The sequence below is a fragment of the Pongo abelii genome, chromosome 16, assembly GCF_028885655.2.
Source record: "Pongo abelii isolate AG06213 chromosome 16, NHGRI_mPonAbe1-v2.0_pri, whole genome shotgun sequence".
Lineage (NCBI taxonomy): Eukaryota > Metazoa > Chordata > Mammalia > Primates > Hominidae > Pongo > Pongo abelii.
In genome coordinates this window covers 50,369,838-50,387,147 of record NC_072001.2, presented here as the reverse complement: position 1 = coordinate 50,387,147, position 17,310 = coordinate 50,369,838, and the positions used below count along the sequence as shown (strand labels likewise).

Genomic DNA, 17,310 nt, shown 5'->3' with positions numbered 1-17,310 from the left:
GCCTCCATGTAAGATGTGCCTTTTCCCCTCCTTCGTCTTCTGTCATGACTACAAGGACTTCCCAGCCATGTGGAACTGTGAGTCCATTAGACCTTTTTTTCATTACACAATTTCCCATTGTTGGGTATGTCTTTATTAGTAGCTTGAGAATGGACTAATACAATGGCAAAGAAGGCTTCTGTGTTCATTATTCTCTTGCCATCTGCTGCAGTCAATCCTTGCTAAAGCTCTGACTACGCCACCATTATTTCTGAAGGCTGTTTTTGGTTCCAGCTCCCTTCCTTCTACCCCATGCTATACCACAACACCCTGCCCTTGGCTCTTTGATTTTACTACACAGACTTCAGGGTTGCTTCATAAAGGTCTAATATTAGCCTGACCGTTCTGGTTAGCATCACCCTTTCTCTATAATATTTGTGGGACTTAAAGATGAACCATGCAGACAAGAACTTTAAACTCTGTTATTACCCTTTGTTGACACTTCCAACAAGTTAATTGTCTGCTTGCCTTCCTGTAATTACTTTAATTACATGCCATTAGTGACCACTAATAAATGCAAGTGTGTTTGATTTTCATAAACCTTACATTCTTTGCCCATCTACAGAACTCTTCCGAGGCTTTCACATGCAGTCAAAATAGAGAGAGGCAAACCAAGCACATTCACATTTAACCTTTGGGGCTAAAGTGAAAAATAAAGTATAATTCATGAATAGGCTAACTGTTTTCTCCTGCTCCTGACACTGACCAGCATTCCTTCTATAGTGGTTACATATATATGCCGTGTGCTCGTTTATAAGACAGCAAAAGTTAAAAGGGTTGAGAAATAAAAGCTGCCTAATTGCTGCTATTATCTCAACTCAAGGAGAGAATTGCTGGGTGATATTATGAGGATCGAAAAACTATTGAGGAGTTTATTGATGGAACACTTTTGCTGTAACTTCAAGCTACAGAAAATGAAGGTCATAATTTTAGTTTTTATGAACAACTGATTGGGCATTTACATAGAAAGAGCTGAACTATGAGGAGGCTAAGCCAATATTCTCTTTAGCACACTTTTCTAGATTACATCACAATATCTGGTACAAAAAACAGTTTATCCAGTTATTGTCTTTATCCAGCTTTACCAATGAAGTACACTGCAAGCCTCAGAAAATGAATTGTATAGAGAATGGTTAGTTAAATACTTCTCACTGTGTTACCCAACCAAAAAGAAAAGGAAAAAAAAATTGGCAAAAAATCAAATTCTGTGGCTGTTGGCTGGTTTAGATAGTTCCAACACAATTCTCTTGCTTATTAAAACATTAAATACACTAAATCTATTTATGATGATAGCAATATGCTTTCTTCCAAATATAAAATGATGATTTCAATCCTTAATTACTGGAATTTGTGATTCAAACTTTTTTCTTGTTGTTAAAGTGGGTTATTCCAGGTCATTCTTGATCTTTCCCTGCTACAGATTAATGGCAACACTTGAGTGGCAGCTGGCCAGGGTTGGGCATGTAAGCTCTTTATAGTTATGGAAAGGCATTTTTAATGTGTCTAAAATGAATGGCCCCAACCAGATAATCCCAAGAAGGTAATGTGTATGAGCACCAGGTGCTCCTCATTGCATACTCTATCCAGGTTATTAGGACGGGACTGATAACATAATTTACATGCAGCCTCCAGCAAGAGTTCATGTGGTATTTAAAAACACTCATCTTGTCAGAGGAAACAAAAACAAAAACAAGTGCTACGCAATTAATTTCAGGGAAAGGGAATATTTTCCTGATATTTAAAAAAATATCTAGTTTGTGAATCTAGTCAATACATTTTGGTTAATGAATTAACATGCTGGGAAACATAAAATATATTCCACATTATGAAATGTCAGTTTTCTGATTCATCAACATTGATCCCACACCACGGACTTTTCATAAGTATACAATATGATCCTTTTACATGACTACTAAGTATTACAGTCTCCTGTTTCTTCAAGTACTGACACATTTTTGGATGAAAGATAGATTTGTATTTAAAGATATGACCTCACCAAGGGCTCTCAGAAAAGGAGGGAAGTACAGGGGTGCTAAGAAAATGAACTGACCAGAGTCAGGCAAAAAGTCTAGGAACTGGAGAAAAAGGAGTCTTAGGCCAGAGTAAATGGCTTGAGTTCATGGGAGAAACAAACAACGGACTGAATTAAATCAGACAGTACGCCTGGGGTGTGTCAGCACTGCTTTAGACTCATGCTCCCCCCACCGCCATTCCCATTGTTTGTCTCTAAACAATTTTAGGCTTTTATTGAAGGAGATAGAGCATGAGGAAGGCTTTAAAGTGGATCATGGATAAGTGAAAGAAATACTACATAATTTTAAGCCATTTCTAAGCTCCACCATTAGTGGAAGAAATAGTACATAATTCTAAGCTGTTTCTAAGCTCCACCATTGGTTTCTGTTTAATTAAACCTGGAAATAACATATATGAAATTTTCAGATGCTTCACACACATAAAATGAGTACAATAATTAGGTCCATCTCCTTTTATTAAATAAAAGCTTATATTTTAAGATTATAAAGTTCACTTAGGATTCTTAAATGAAATCTTCAAATTAGCAAGATAAACATATCCCTTCCCAACCTGATCCTAAATAACTTTTGGAGTTCATTTCTATACTTATCTTTCCATGAAATCTATGCTTCAACTAATTCCCAGCATTCTCAGTAAAGTTAAATGAATAAATGAAGTGCCAGCACCTCAAATACAGAGTTCTTTCCTGTCTACCTGCCTGTGCTGAGAATGCCCAACCTACTTCCTCTGCCTGGAATATGTTCCTGTCTCCTTCAGGATCCATGATAAATGTCCCTCCCCTGTGGCACAGGTTTCGCCAACAATTCTCTTTGTTTTCACCACACTTTGCCCAAACTCCCCACTATAGGCCCTCCATTCAGCAGCACTGTCATAGACGAGACAACTCAAGCAAAGTGCTCACGTATTCTTTCTGATCTTTAGCCAGGGCTGTTTAATAAATAAGCAATAAATAAAATAATACAGAGGCATTATTAGACTGTTAGAAAGGGGGGAAATTGAAGCAAGGGTAATCCAGTCCAATATATCATCCAAACTTTGGAAAAAGTAATTATTTTTTTAAATTTATAGATAAAACTGATTTAATATCATGTTTTCAGACCTAATTTCAAACAAAATAATTAAGTTATCTAATAAGATCTGACTTACTATGAACTGGGATGTTGGCAACTTTCCTCTCTTTCAGCTTCTATTCCTCTGCTGAACTCTGCCATGCAACTCTGTCCTTATCAGGAACTGCAAGCTCTCTTACAATGATTTAAAACATGAAGACTTGTTGAATTTAGGAATAAGGATTGAGTGTATGGGGGCTTTCCAGCTAGCATTCAGGTTGCCTACACAAACATGTAATCTGCCAACAAAGGAAGTGATACATGATACCGAAAAATGAAAATCAGATACGCTGCAAAGGATTCTACAGTCAGAATTCTTGAGTTTGAATAGAACCTTCAAGACATTCTGTGACAAGATTTAGCTATTCTAGGCCTTATTTTCCTCATTGAAAAATGGGGATGATACTTTATAGAGTTGTTATACAACATAAATAAAATTATAAATGTAAATGACTTAGCACAATGCCTGGCACACAAACAGGGCTCAAATATACTGGTATTGGTACGATTATGATTTAGGCTTTTATTTAGGTAAATGAGAGTGCTTTCTTTTTTCAGCAAAAATTAATTGAATGTACACTAATTGCTTGGCACTTGTCAGGTTAGGCTCCATTATGCAAGCCACAAATTGACTCCTAAATATCAGTGACTTTATGTCACAAAGGCTTATTTCTTGCTCATATTTTATAGCCAGTGAGGTGTCAGCAGGGACTCTGCTCCACACAGTCACTCAAGGATCCAAGTTGAAGGAGACTCTGTCACTCTGTAGCTATATCATCCAGAACACATGCCTGCTAGATGGCCATGAAATCATGCCACAACACTGTACCACAGAATCATGAAGCACTGCATGAGAGCTTTCATTCTCTCAGTCTGCAAGTGACATTCGTATTACCTCCAATCACACGTCATTGTCTAGAGTTGGTCACAGTGTCCTGTCTGATTGCAAAAGGGCCAAGGAATACAGGGAAAATGACAAAGGGACCATTTGCTGAGCATCACTGTTTTTGCCTCAATATTAAGCACTGAAGAAACAAATATAATGAAGACTTAGTGCCTCTTTGCATGTAGCAACTTGCGTAGGTGTTAAATGGCTTTAATAAGTCAGTACCTACTAGAGGGAGGCTGCACATATGAGTATTTCATTGAAGTCACACAAGACACTTTGAGAAGAATCATATTTCAAGATGATTTTTAAAGTCATGTAACATTTGCTGTAAAAGATATACTTGTAAGTTTAAGACTTAATGCCATGTACCCTTTGTGCAATAAGGTTTTCATTGCCTAGAAATAAAAGTGTAGTTTTTGTTTATGGTAATTTCATGGGATAATAGAAAAAAAACAAATATTGAGCAAACATTCTACAATTAATTAGGCCATTTACTCTTCAATCTACTTCTCTAAATTGAAAGGAGAGAGGCCTCTGGCTAAGATATTCTGACTCCAATGGTGACAGGGAGGGTCTGTCTTCCTCATGGCTCAGTGGTAAGCCTGCCTCAGGCAGCCCTCAGCTTCTTCTCAACTCAGTTCACTCCATGAGTCCAAAAGCAAGGCGACAAGCTGACAGGAACTCAGCTAGAATTCTTGGCCTTCTATTCTGCTTCATGAGCCAAAGGGAAAAGAGGCCACCTTCCAAGGTCCAGCCAGCTAGGAATTAAGCCTCCTTCTCCTTTTTTCTTCCTTTACCCTTGCCAGAAAGCCTGTGGACAGCCTTCCCAGGCTTCCAGCTCCCCTGGCCAGCTGGGAAAGGCACAGCCTTTCCAGAACCCGATGAGCTTGCCAACAATTTTTTTTTTCTTGCTCCATGTAAGAGCCAGAATTGCGAGATTACAAAGCCACCATCACAATATAGTCACTAATAGATGTTTTAAGAGACCAAGGGGAAAGAAGGAGTTTCTGGGTCAAAGAAAAAGAAAGAAAATGATGAGTTTCGAGCAGTGTAGTTATGGTTTTTCATAGTTTGCTGATAATAAGAGCAAACCTTTTCCTTCCAGGGGACCCCAGGAAGTCTGGAAGACGTGTCTCTGAAATCCGTTCAGAGCCATATTTCATTAGTTTTATTTTATGAGAAGCTTTCTTTTTAAGCATTAACCCCAATTCTCTAACGCAAGAAAAATTTAAGTTCATACTTTATGAAGAGGCATAATGCTGGTACCAAATCTCTATTTTACATATAGACTTCCTGAGGACTTGATGGAGAGCCAGCTAGTGACTCTCTTTCTTTCAGAGTGTGTAATGTGAGTCAGGGGGCTTGAGCATAATTACTGGATTTGACGGGTGATGTAGATGACTTCCAAAGTTGGCCTTGGTGTCTCTTGGCTCAGGAACTCCCCTGGCCCAGCCACAGACCCTCTCTCAAGAGGTACCGACTCTCTGATTTGGCCTGGTATTATCAAGGGTCCACTGGCTCCACAAATCCTAAATCTTCTCTAGCCCCAGTTTTGGACTAGAACCAAAGCTGCCTCTACAGTGGCTGAGGGGAAAGGCCCCAAGTGCAGTGGGTACTGCCAGCTATGAAGTGAGGGTGAGGCTGCCACTCCTTTCCAAGGAGGCCTGCCTCCTCCTCTCATCTACGTCCCCAGTCTCACGGCTGTCCAAAGGATTAGCAGAGCATTTTCTTTTCCTCAGACTGACCCTAGAGAAGAGGTAGAGTCTGAATGTCTCTTTTCCAGGAAGTTCCCATGACTCTTTTGAGAGCAGAGTGCTGTCTAACTTATCACAGTTACAGTTTCAAATGGCAGGTACTACACAAAACATTGGAGCTCTCTTTCTCCAGAAAAATGAGTGTCATTTGCTCTGTTATCTGCATAACTATAAGCAACCAGGCAAGTAGTCCTTGACAGGACAAAAGCATCTTCAACCTAAAAAAAAGTGATTCTACCTCCTACCTTAGACTGCAGAATCCAGTTCCAAAAATCAAATCAATATTTTCCACATTGAACAATTTCAGGATTCAGTCTTCACCTATCTCTCCCTTATATACATGTATCTCATTTAATCCTCAATTCTACTTTTTATATCAATGTTATTGGTATTTTTATTGATATTTTTAATATGCTATTGATTTCTTCTAAAGCTCAGAAGAAATCAAGATATACAAACCACAAGATTAATGCCACACAGATTATAAAAGATGGAGGCAAGATTTGATACCAGTTCTCTTTGGCCACAAAGCCCCGTGTTCCTTCTACTACATGGAGGCATCCACATTCCTCCAATAGAGTTCTAGGGTTATTTTGGATTCCCTTTTAATATCTTTTCTGTTTGAGGGAAAAATAAACTGGTCCTGCTCTTGTGATTTGGAAAGCATGGCCTATTGATAATTAGGGCATGTGGACTTGGTTCTAATTCTAATACTGCCAGTAGTGCACTAAGTGACTTAAGCAAGACATGGCACATTTTGGGCAGCAGTTTTAAAAATGCCATCCATCTTTAACTTGTTCTGATTTCTCTATACAATAGGAGCTATTAAAATACACAGGATTTAGAGCCCACGCTAGTGTCTAATCCGGAGGCACTTTGGCCCCTTTGAGAATTGAAATGGCAAAGCCAAGGTAATATGGTCTCAAACTTCAGCTGTCCTGCGTGGCTCTCTATCAGTCACAATTGCCTTCTTGCTTTTTGCTGATCTCACTTAACCTTGCTTTCCAAGGATAAAGTATTTGTGTCCTCTATCCATTCTCTTTTCTCTCCCTCCATCCCCTTCCCACTTCCCTCTCTCTCTTTCTCTTTTTCGCGCGCGTGTGTGTGTGTGTGTGTGTGTGTGTGTGTGTGTGAGAGAGAGAGAGAGAGAGAGAACACAGCCAGGTAGAACTCTGATCACCGGAGGTTGGTATATTTCAGGAGTTGTCTTCCATTCTCCTGACACACATTTGTTAACCTCAGATGTTACTACCGGCATTTTCTTTCATAGACATGCCTCGCTCTCTTTCCAAGAAGACACTTAAAAATCAAAAGCAGCCTACCTTGTAATCTAGCTCCTCCCACTAGGCCCAGCCCCTAGTCTGGCTCAAATACCAAGGAATATGGGCCTATCTGCCAGGCTGCTCTCTACTGCCATCTCATGGTAATTCAGCCTCTCTCAGAGAATCAACCTTTCAGTAGGTGCAGACCCTCACAGGAGACAGAAATCATAAAGGCTCATGTCTGCCAGAGCAGCAGTCTTTACGACAGATTGTGTAGGACATAAAGGCTGAAAATATCAAGAAAATTACTGAAGGAGCTGAATGTTTAAGCAAGGTGTATATCATAACTTGATTTCAAAAAGTAACAATTAATAAAGTATGACTTACGACAGAAGGTGAATCCTGAATCAGAAAGACCCATTTCTAGGGGGGGGAAGTGGGAGTTTGAAACATACCAGAATCTTGAAGATACATTTATGGAGATGAACAAACTGAAAACTTCACTAAGAGTCAGCAATGATTTCAACACAATGACTAGGACAGTGCGTCACTGTCTCACAGAGTTTGTAAAAGCAAAGTCACGATGAAGTCTACCCAGTCACCCAACGCTGCGTCACTCTGTGCGTAGAACTGTTGACTGCCCTGGCCCTGCTCCCACCAACATTCATGAGGAACAGCAGTCACATGTCCACTCACAGACTCTCTCTGGCACTTGGCTGCTGCTTCTCCCATCACTTGGTCATAATTTGGAGTATTTCCATTTATAGGCATCATGCAACTTGCCTTCCTGTGTGGCTGCTTAACAGACAAGGCCATCACAGTGTACACATTTGGTTATGAAAAGAACACACTTTACATTGAATAAAATTTGGAAACACCCCACAAAGGACTGTCAGTGTATGGCATGCAACTCACTGACCTAGGTTATGATTCAAACGGGTGCTTGGGTAGTGCTTTTATTATTTATCTTTATTCTCCTCCTATTGTATTTTTTTCTAAATTGGCAAAGAGGGTTTAGATAATAATAATAATGCTTGTAGTTTGAGCTGTATTAAATCAAGAATCCAATCTGTAAAGCTAACCCAATCTGACCACTTAGTCAAGCTCGTTTAATGCCAATTTGAGGCAAAGATCAAGATTAGGTTAAATATTTCCCTAAAGGAATGAATCTCCCAAGTTCAAACTTAAATCAAACAGCAGTATCATTCCATGCAGAAGAGACATAATTGCAAAAAAGTTCATGCCTTACCTCCAGGAGTCTTGGGCTTCCAGAGGGCTTCAGGCTGTCGATTTGCGAACAAGAGATCCAGGATTATGCATTCTACAGTAAATAGAAAAAAAAGAAGAAAAATATATTGGGATAGCTACAAATGCTGTGAAAATGTGTCACCTACAGACTACTAAAAAAAGAGAAAATAAATTGGAATTAGGTTCATAATTCCAGTTGATATAAGCAATTCTAGGCCTTCAATCAAAAAGATTTCTCCATGCAAAACTTAATAAGTAATCCAACAGTGTTGACCAGGGCCTGACAAAACATATGGCATGGTTATTGTAGGTAAGCAAGACCATTAGGTGGAACAAGGACATGGAATAAGGTAACACCAAGGCACACCGTAGCAAAGTTATTTCCTTTCCAATAATTACAATTAGTTCACAGGAAAAGTCTTATTTTGGTTAAGGTATGTCTCTAAACTGTACTAATTTCTCTTTTAACTAATTTGGGTATTGGCAGACAAGATTCAACTAGAATTTATTAATAGGATTTTTTTTCATTGCATTTGTATTTATATGTCTTCTGTTTACCATCTGCAGGACACTGTAAGGAGCAAGTTGTGAGAAGTATACAAAGTCTCGTGGAGTTTATAATCATGTGCACATTTTTCTGAGAGCAGAAATAAAGTATTTCCTTATAAAATGGTTTTTAACTTAAGTGGGAGTAAAGTAAATCTTAAGTAAATAATAACACTTTTAATATATCAACATATGAAAGATCTTAAAGGTAGTAATAAGTGACTGAGTTTGGGAAATAGAACTTTCATGAAGAAGGCAGGTAAGCATACCTGGGAGATTGGAAGCTAAATGAAGACAGAGTCAAGGATTTCTTTGTTAATTTTATCTCCAATATCTAGCAAAGTACATGGCATATGATAGGTATTTGATAAATACTTTTTCAATAGATGAGCAAATAAACACTTTCTGGAGAATCCGGAGGATGTTTAAATGTCTGAGCTACTGATGGGCATGAAACTGGGCTTGCCTATTATTGTAATTCTAATATCTGGAATTGTTAATCTAACAGTACTCTGGGAATACTTACCACATATATAACTGAACAGGTTGAAGTGTCCTGATTTCTTAATATTTCTCAAAAAGAAAAGGAAAATGAAAAAAACTGAAGAAAATTTGGAAGTCCTCCCCCGACTAAACACACACACACACATGCGCACGCGTACGCACACATATACACACACACACACACACCCCTTAAAGCAATTGTCCTCAGGCATTTCAAGGCAGGAAATCCGCCCCAGGTTCAGGCAATAAGGGGGTGCACTGCCTATTAAGAGTTTTAAAATCATAATAAAGTTCAACTAAAAGTTGATTTGCTTTTTATCACCACCTTGCACTGATAATTCTCAATCATGTCAGTGATAAAATACTCCTTCCTCTGGGCAGATAGCTCCCACTACTCACTATGCCACTGGGTTCAGAAAAGATGGGTTATTTACTTAAAACAGGTAAGAAATTATGCTGACAGGAAATTTGGCAGTGACAGACTTTCCGTACCCAAAGACCTCAAGAGTTCAGGGGTCAATGAAAAGGAAAATCCAGGACTTTCTACATAAAACATTCCAAGAAAGTCTAGACAGGGTGGAATAGGAGGAATTGGTCTTGGAAATCATTCTGAATGGCTTCCTAGTGTGTTGATGAGGGTAAGCGAATGCAGCTCATGGGAAGGGCTACTCCCGTTAGCCTGAGTGTCTAACAGTTGCGGGCAATTTTATCTGTACTATTCAAACCTGGATGTTGGATATTGACAATTCAATCTGTGCTTTCTTGATCTTTTCTGTAGAAGATAAGTAAGGAAAAGTGCCGCTTTAATAATTGCACAGCCTGTCCACAGCTAAATATGTAAAATAAAGGGTTTCGATAAGCAGGTGATCTTTCGGAAGGTATTGGGTCAGCTGCTCTTGATAACTCCCCCTTTGCTGTGAACTCGCTCCACGTAACACAGCTCACTTCATATCTACAGCTGCCTCTTCTGAGGTTAGCCATCGTGGCTGAACATGGCCCTTGGTGACTTGTGTCCTTTCTCAGAGCCGAGCTTTCACCCACTTATACTGAGTACCATGAGTTGGACAATTCTTGCTCCTCATTGCCTGTTTCCCTGCAGAGCTAGTGCTCAGACACTTTTTCCACACCATTTTACCACTTCTTCGATTGCAGTGGTTGAAACAGTTCTCCATTTCTACTAATGCTGTTAATTCAGGATAAATTCTGCTATCATAAGAAAACACCAATAATGGAAATCACTTTCAGCTGTAACTGCATTTTCAATGATGAAGAAACATAGGTATGAACACACACACACACACACACAGTAACATATATTTAAATTAGAAACAAGGCTGAAGTTGCTAATTTTCTTGATTGTACTGTATTTCCAACAAGAAGGCAGTCAAATCTAGTGCAATAAGTGACAATCAGTGGCATAAGACCATTATTTACATAACATATGTACTGGCCTATGCTTCACCAAGCACTGTGACATTAACTGTCTCAAAACAATCCTGTTGGTATTATAATATTATTATAATACTATTTTTATAATACAGATGAGGGGAAACACTAAGGCCATAAAATTAAAGACAATTCTTCCAGATCACATCGCTAGTAGGGGAAGGAGTTCAAACTGGTCTTCTTTCTGCTTCCTACTGGAGCAGGCACATTTACTAAATGGCACCGATGCTGCCGGTGTAGGCCTTACAGAAATAATTACGACAGTGATAAAGAACTATATCAATGTTCTCTTAGCATCCTGGCAGGGAAAGAAAAAAGACAATGAGTTAATCCCTAGCAAAATGCCATGATGTGTAAAAAAGAGAGAAACAGCTACACTTCCATTTCACAAGCATCTAAGTCAGCGCTTGCAAAGTTATCCCTAATTCAACAGCTTTTTTTTCCATCCCTTCCTCTACTTCTAATTCTACCATTTAGCTAACATTTTCCAGTAGTTTCCAGAAATTTGCCAACATTCTTGCATATTCAGCCTTTAAACATTTAATGAGAATACACAGGGTATATGGCCTTATGTCAATCTACGTTCTCTACATTGCCTCTTCTAGCAAGCATTAGCATTAATACCGACATGTTTACATCATAATTACTTTAATTTCCTTGGCCCCAACCAGACTCAGAGTGTGTCAATCCACAGTGATTTCCAGAGTGGGGAATGATAACTGTCTTTGAAACATAAATTACAATAAATGCTTGGAAACTTGGCATATCACTTCTGAAATGATCCCAGCCTTGCAGCAGGGAGGGCACAAGCCTTTTACATTGATATGGGTAACTCACAGTTTTCCAGGTCTTCATGTTCCCATTTCTAAACAAGAATAAAAATTATTATCCTTGTGAAGAAAAGGGAACCCTCGTATACTGTTGGTGGAATTTTAAATTGGTATAACCATTATGAAAAAGGTGTCAAGGTACCTCAAAAAAACTAAAAATAGGCTGGGTGCAGTAGCTCATGCCTGTAATCCCAGCACTTTGGCAGGCCAAGGTGGGTAGATCATTTGAGGTCAGGAGTTTGAGATCAGCCTGGCCAACATGGTGAAACCCCACTTCTACTAAAAAAAACAAAAAAAAAAGTTAGCCGAGTGTGGTGCCACACTCCTATAATCCCAGCTACTGAGGAGGCTGAGGCAGGAGAATCACTTGAACCTGGGAGGTGGAGGTTGCAGTAAGCCGAGATCACTCCTCTAAGCTGGAGAGCCTGGAAGACAGAGCAAGACTCCATCTCCAAAAAAAAAAAAAAAAAAAAAAAAAAACCAAAAAAAAAAAAAAACCCACACCTAAAAATAGAACTGCCATACAGTCCAATTCCACTTCTCAGTATATATTCAAAGGAAATGAAATTATTAATGATACATTAAAGAGATATGTGCACTCCCACATTATTGTAGCATTATTCACAATAGCCAAGATATGAAAACAACATAAGTGTTCACCAGCAGATGATTGGATAAAGAAAATTTGATAAATATTTACAATGGAATATATTATTCAGCCCTTAACAAAAGGAAAATTTGCCATTTGTGTCAACATGAATGAACTTTGAGGACACTATGCTAAGTGAAATAAGCCAAACACAGAAAGACAAATACTGCATGATCTCACTTATAGGTAGAAACTAAAGAAGTCTAACCTATAGAAGCAGAGTAGAAAAGTGGGTGCTACAGGCTAGAGGGTGGGAGTAATGGAGGAATTTTTGTCAAAGGGTACAAAATTTCAGCTATAAAATGAACTAAGTTCTGAAAATCCAACATACAACATGGAAACTACAGTTAATAATAATGTGCTGCATCCTTGTCATTTGCATATAGAGTACATCTGAAGTGTGCTTACCACACACAGAAAAAAATGGTAACTATGTGAGGTGATGAACATCTTAATTAGCTTGATTGTAATTATTTCACAATATATATGTACATCAAATCATTTTGCATACCTTGAATACATACAATTTTTATTTGTCAATTATACCACCTATAAAGCTGGGAGAAAATAAAAATACATTCTTTTCTTTATCTTTTCTATGAAAAGTTACAAATATGAACATTTTGATATCAGAAAAGCATGTCAAGTTCCCTGGAGAAAACCAATAGGTAATATTATTGCAGAATTGGCAAGACCCTTTACTGGTGAATTAGTCCATTCTTGCATTGCTATAAAGAACTACCTGAGACTGGGTAATTTAGAAAGAAAAGAGGTTTAATTGACTCAGGTCTGCAGTCTATACAGGAAGCATGGCTGGGGAGGCCTTAGGAAGCTTACAATCATGGTGGAAGGCAAAGAGAAAGGAGGCACATCTTACATGGCAGGAGAAGGAGGAAGAGAGAGAAGGAGGAGGTGCTATGCACCTGTAAACAACCAGATCTCATGAAAACTCACTATCATGAGACCAGCAAGGAAAAAGTCCACCCCCACAATCCAATCCCTTCCCACCAGGTCCCTCCTCCAACATTGGGGATTACAATTGGACTTGAGATTTGGGTAGGGACACAAATCCAAACCATATCAACTGGGTTTAGAACATAAAGTCAGAAACCTTTCCCCTTTATAAGTTATACAAGAGTTTAGCCACCTAGCAATGTTGCAAAGCTAAGTCTAGGCAGAATAATTTTAACTGGGATGTGGACAACTATTTGCCCACTTCTTCTTGTACAAACATCTATATTTAGGGGCTTATTATTAAGAACCAATTAATAGTGAAAAAGGTTAGAGTTAGAGGCCAAATTGAAATGATTGAAATTTTATGAGGAATGTTTCAATATTTCTTACACATTACAAATCCAGATACTTATTGGTCAAAATGCATCTACTGACTACCTGCTGTGTTCAAAGCACCGTGAGTACAAGACAGAAGATGATCTTGTGTTTATCGAGTACCTACTATGTTCTAGGTGCTGTGCAAGGCACATTTAGTTGTGTGTCTGTGAATGGTGAGGGGAGTCAGGGAGGGCCAGGAGGTGTAATAGGAGAGAAATGGAGTATTTTAGTTTGAGGTTCACTTTAATTTATCACTGGGATTCATACATATCTGGCAAACTTGTGAAATTACCTGATTACTTGCAGAAGAAACATAAGAGTCTCTTAATAGAGTAAATTCAGGCAAAGCCCCACTTGGTCCATGACAGTGCCTCTTTTATCAGTGGGGTGGAGCAATCCATGGGACTGTTACTTTGATTTGTGTTCTGACCTAACTTGGTATGGACTCATATATTAACATATGGTACTCATCCATTAAGAGGTATTTAAATTAAAAGGTTAGAGAGAGAGAGTCTTTCCATTTTGACAAGGGTGCAGGGTGGTTTGTGCACATGGAGGACTATAAATAATTCAATAAAATTTTAGCTCCTTGAGGGCTTGACTAAATCAGCCACACCACAGTGGTGGCAGGGAATTAGCTACCATGCCTGCATACTGGCACCTCCTCAAACCAACCATCTTACAAGAGCAAAAAGCCAGGCCCAGATGTGGAATACACTGATGGCTGATCTGGGAGCAGTAGGAGTCCTTGGAATGGACTGGACACTGGTGGCAGTGGTTTGGCATGAGGCAGAGACAACGGGTATCACCAAAGGCACCTGAAGCAGGATGGGTGCCTTTTCTTAATGAGCACATATGAGACACCTCTACGGAGGGGGTGCTGCAGGGGCTGAATTTATTACAATAGCATCCAGAGAAAGACTTTTTACCCTACATGATCCTGCAACACATACTTAACATGGAAAATATATTTTACTTTATTTCTCCTAACTGCCCGACAATAAAAGTTTATTAACCTCATCTTACTGATGAGGGATTGTAGCTAAAAAAAAGTTAAAATCTCTTCTTAAGGTCACTACATGGGTTGAATGGCAGCCCCCCAAAAGATATGTCCAGATCATAACCCCTGAAACCTGTGAATATTACCTTATATAGCAAAATATGTGAATGAGTAAATTTAAAAAGGGGATGAGCCCATTTTGCATTATCCAGGCGGGCCCTAAAGGCAATCATGTGTATGTATCCTTACGAGAGAGAGGCAGAGGGAGCCTGGGGGACAGATAAACAGAAGAGAAGATATACAGGAGAGGAGGTGGCAAGGTGACCACAGAGATGAAGATTGGAGTAATGCAGCGACAAGCTAAAGTATGACTGGAGACACCAGAAGCTGGAAGAGGCAAGGAATGGGTTCTCCCTAAAGCCTTTAGAAGGAGTGCAGCTCTGTGGACACCTTGATTTCAGACTTCTGGCGTCCAGAACTGGGAGAGAATAAACTTACGTTTTAAACTACCAACTATCTGACAATTGGTCACAGCAGCCACAGGAAACTAATACAGTCGCACAGTAAACTACAAAAGACATGTTTCAGATCTAAGTTTGTCCAACTTTAAAGTGTGTTCCCTTTGGGCCCCACGGGGATTCCCCCTGACATACTATCAACACACTCTACAACTCTTAGGCCTACCGTGACACATACATGTGCTTCAGCCACCACCACCTTTTCTTTGGAAATACATTGCGAAGGGTTGAGAAACTTTGGTGTTTGAGCCTATTTTCCTTTGTAAACGCAAATGTACTGAATGTGTTAAGATTTAAAGGAGACATATATGCAGTCAGGGCTATAGGAATTGAGTCAAGAGAACTTGTCATGGGCAGAGATGATCAGCAAAGGATTTACGGAGAAGAAAGTTTTGAATTGTGAAGAAAAGGGTGCACGTATGTGGATAATTGTGAAGGACCAGCTTGAATATTCTAGGGCCACTGAAGGCTTGAACAATATTTCAAGGGGAAAATTACAAGCTTCATGCAGAGTTCACTGTGGAACCCAGCTTGCAATTGAAAATACTGCACCAAAATGAAAAACTAGGTGGATTTAGATCCTGGTTGTTTTTGTTACTGTTATCATGGATTGCTGCTATTCCTTCAGGAAACTGAGGTAGTCTTATTTACTTACTGAAGATCCTTTTCTTCATTTTTTTAAAAAAGTCCTTCCCATATCCAAGTTCATCATTGAATTGGTCTTGTAGCTACGTCTCTTTATGGTCAGGCATTTTCTCTCTGTCTATGTGCCTCTTTCAATGACATCTGTTTTGCTAAGAGATCTAATGAATTATAAGCCAGACTAGGACAAATAGAGCCATAAAGGCTGGGTTCTTGCAGAACAGGTTTTAGCTTTATTTCAGCCCTTCTCCCCTCACCCAAGGTGAATTAAGTAATCTTTATGAGATAAAATTACCTGCACTCTTGCCTAACCTTAATAATGAAAAAGAGAAGGCCTTTTATCTATTCATTGTGAACAGAGTAATCACAATTCGCTATGGCTCACAGAAACAGGAAAAAAAACAATAACAACACACCACCACAACTACTGTGTTTTTCTTTCTATCTGAAAATCCGAAGAACCTGGTAGTTTGAATTCTAGTTCATTACAGGCAACGATTTAATCTCTGATGGCAGGGAAACAAGAAATACGTTTATGTCCAGGGTAGCAACAGCATCACTTCAGATCAATACTCAAAAGGGCTGTAGGAAGGAGGTTCCGTTTCCTTAAAAAAAAACCTATATATTTCCCGTCTGAGAAGAGAGAGGCCGAGATGGGTCATTTGCGGTACGTGCAGCATTTGCCCTCCAGAATTGCTGGTGAGGCAACATATGTAGTGCTTGCCTGCTATGTAAGGCACTGTGCTGGGACCTGTGGAAAGCACAAAAGGTTAAAAGCATCATCCCTGCATTAAAAATCTTGTTGGTGAAACGAGCCATAATGACTTAAATTTTAAATAATAGCCCCAAACAATCAAAACAAAAAGAACCCCAAGTAAGAGTTCAAGATAACAAAAATAGCAAAAGGCAGGCCACATTTAATTACCAATAATTGCTACAGGATGTCAGAAATGGGAAGAGTGTATCACACTGGCGTGGTCTGGAAAAACTCCATGGTAGTTCCAAGATTTGAAATGAATCACGCTAACAGGATGTAAAAGGAGAAAAACATCAGTATCTAGAATCACCAAATAGTAACTTTATGAAATATTCAGTATTTTCTGGTAACACACCAGGTCCGTCTTACTCATGTGGCAGGATCAAACCTCGGTATGCATTGACTTGGACCTGAGCACACTGGAAAGTAACACTGTTCTTTCATCCCAGTATAAATATGAATATACAAGCAGAAACATATACATTCTTCACATATTTTACAAATTTGCCCTTCAAGTTCTAATCTTATGAATTTATCCCTTTGGGACTATCTTTCGCTTTGTATTGGTCTTAGCTCATCCCTCTTAAATAAATTAACACATGAGGACTAGATTTTCCATCCCAAATAGAATGACTCATTGAAGAGCAGAAAGCAATTAAATTTCCAAGATGAAGCTTTTTCCGAACATCCTATACACCTCACTTTACCAATTTAAAAATTGCTATGGGCATTTTTATTATTAATATTATTT

General features: G+C 39.0%; 1 protein-coding gene across 6 annotated transcripts in view; it reads right to left on the bottom strand.

Moving 5' to 3' along the window:
• SEMA6D (semaphorin 6D) overlaps positions 1-17,310 on the bottom strand; it is a 588,742-nt gene that overhangs the window by 293,695 nt on the left and 277,737 nt on the right. For all 6 annotated transcript variants that reach the window (XM_054531128.2, XM_054531135.2, XM_054531139.2 and 3 more), the window contains one exon: positions 8,337-8,408. The gene's annotated coding sequence lies outside the window, so the exon portion shown is untranslated. The remainder of the gene's footprint in view (positions 1-8,336; positions 8,409-17,310) is intronic.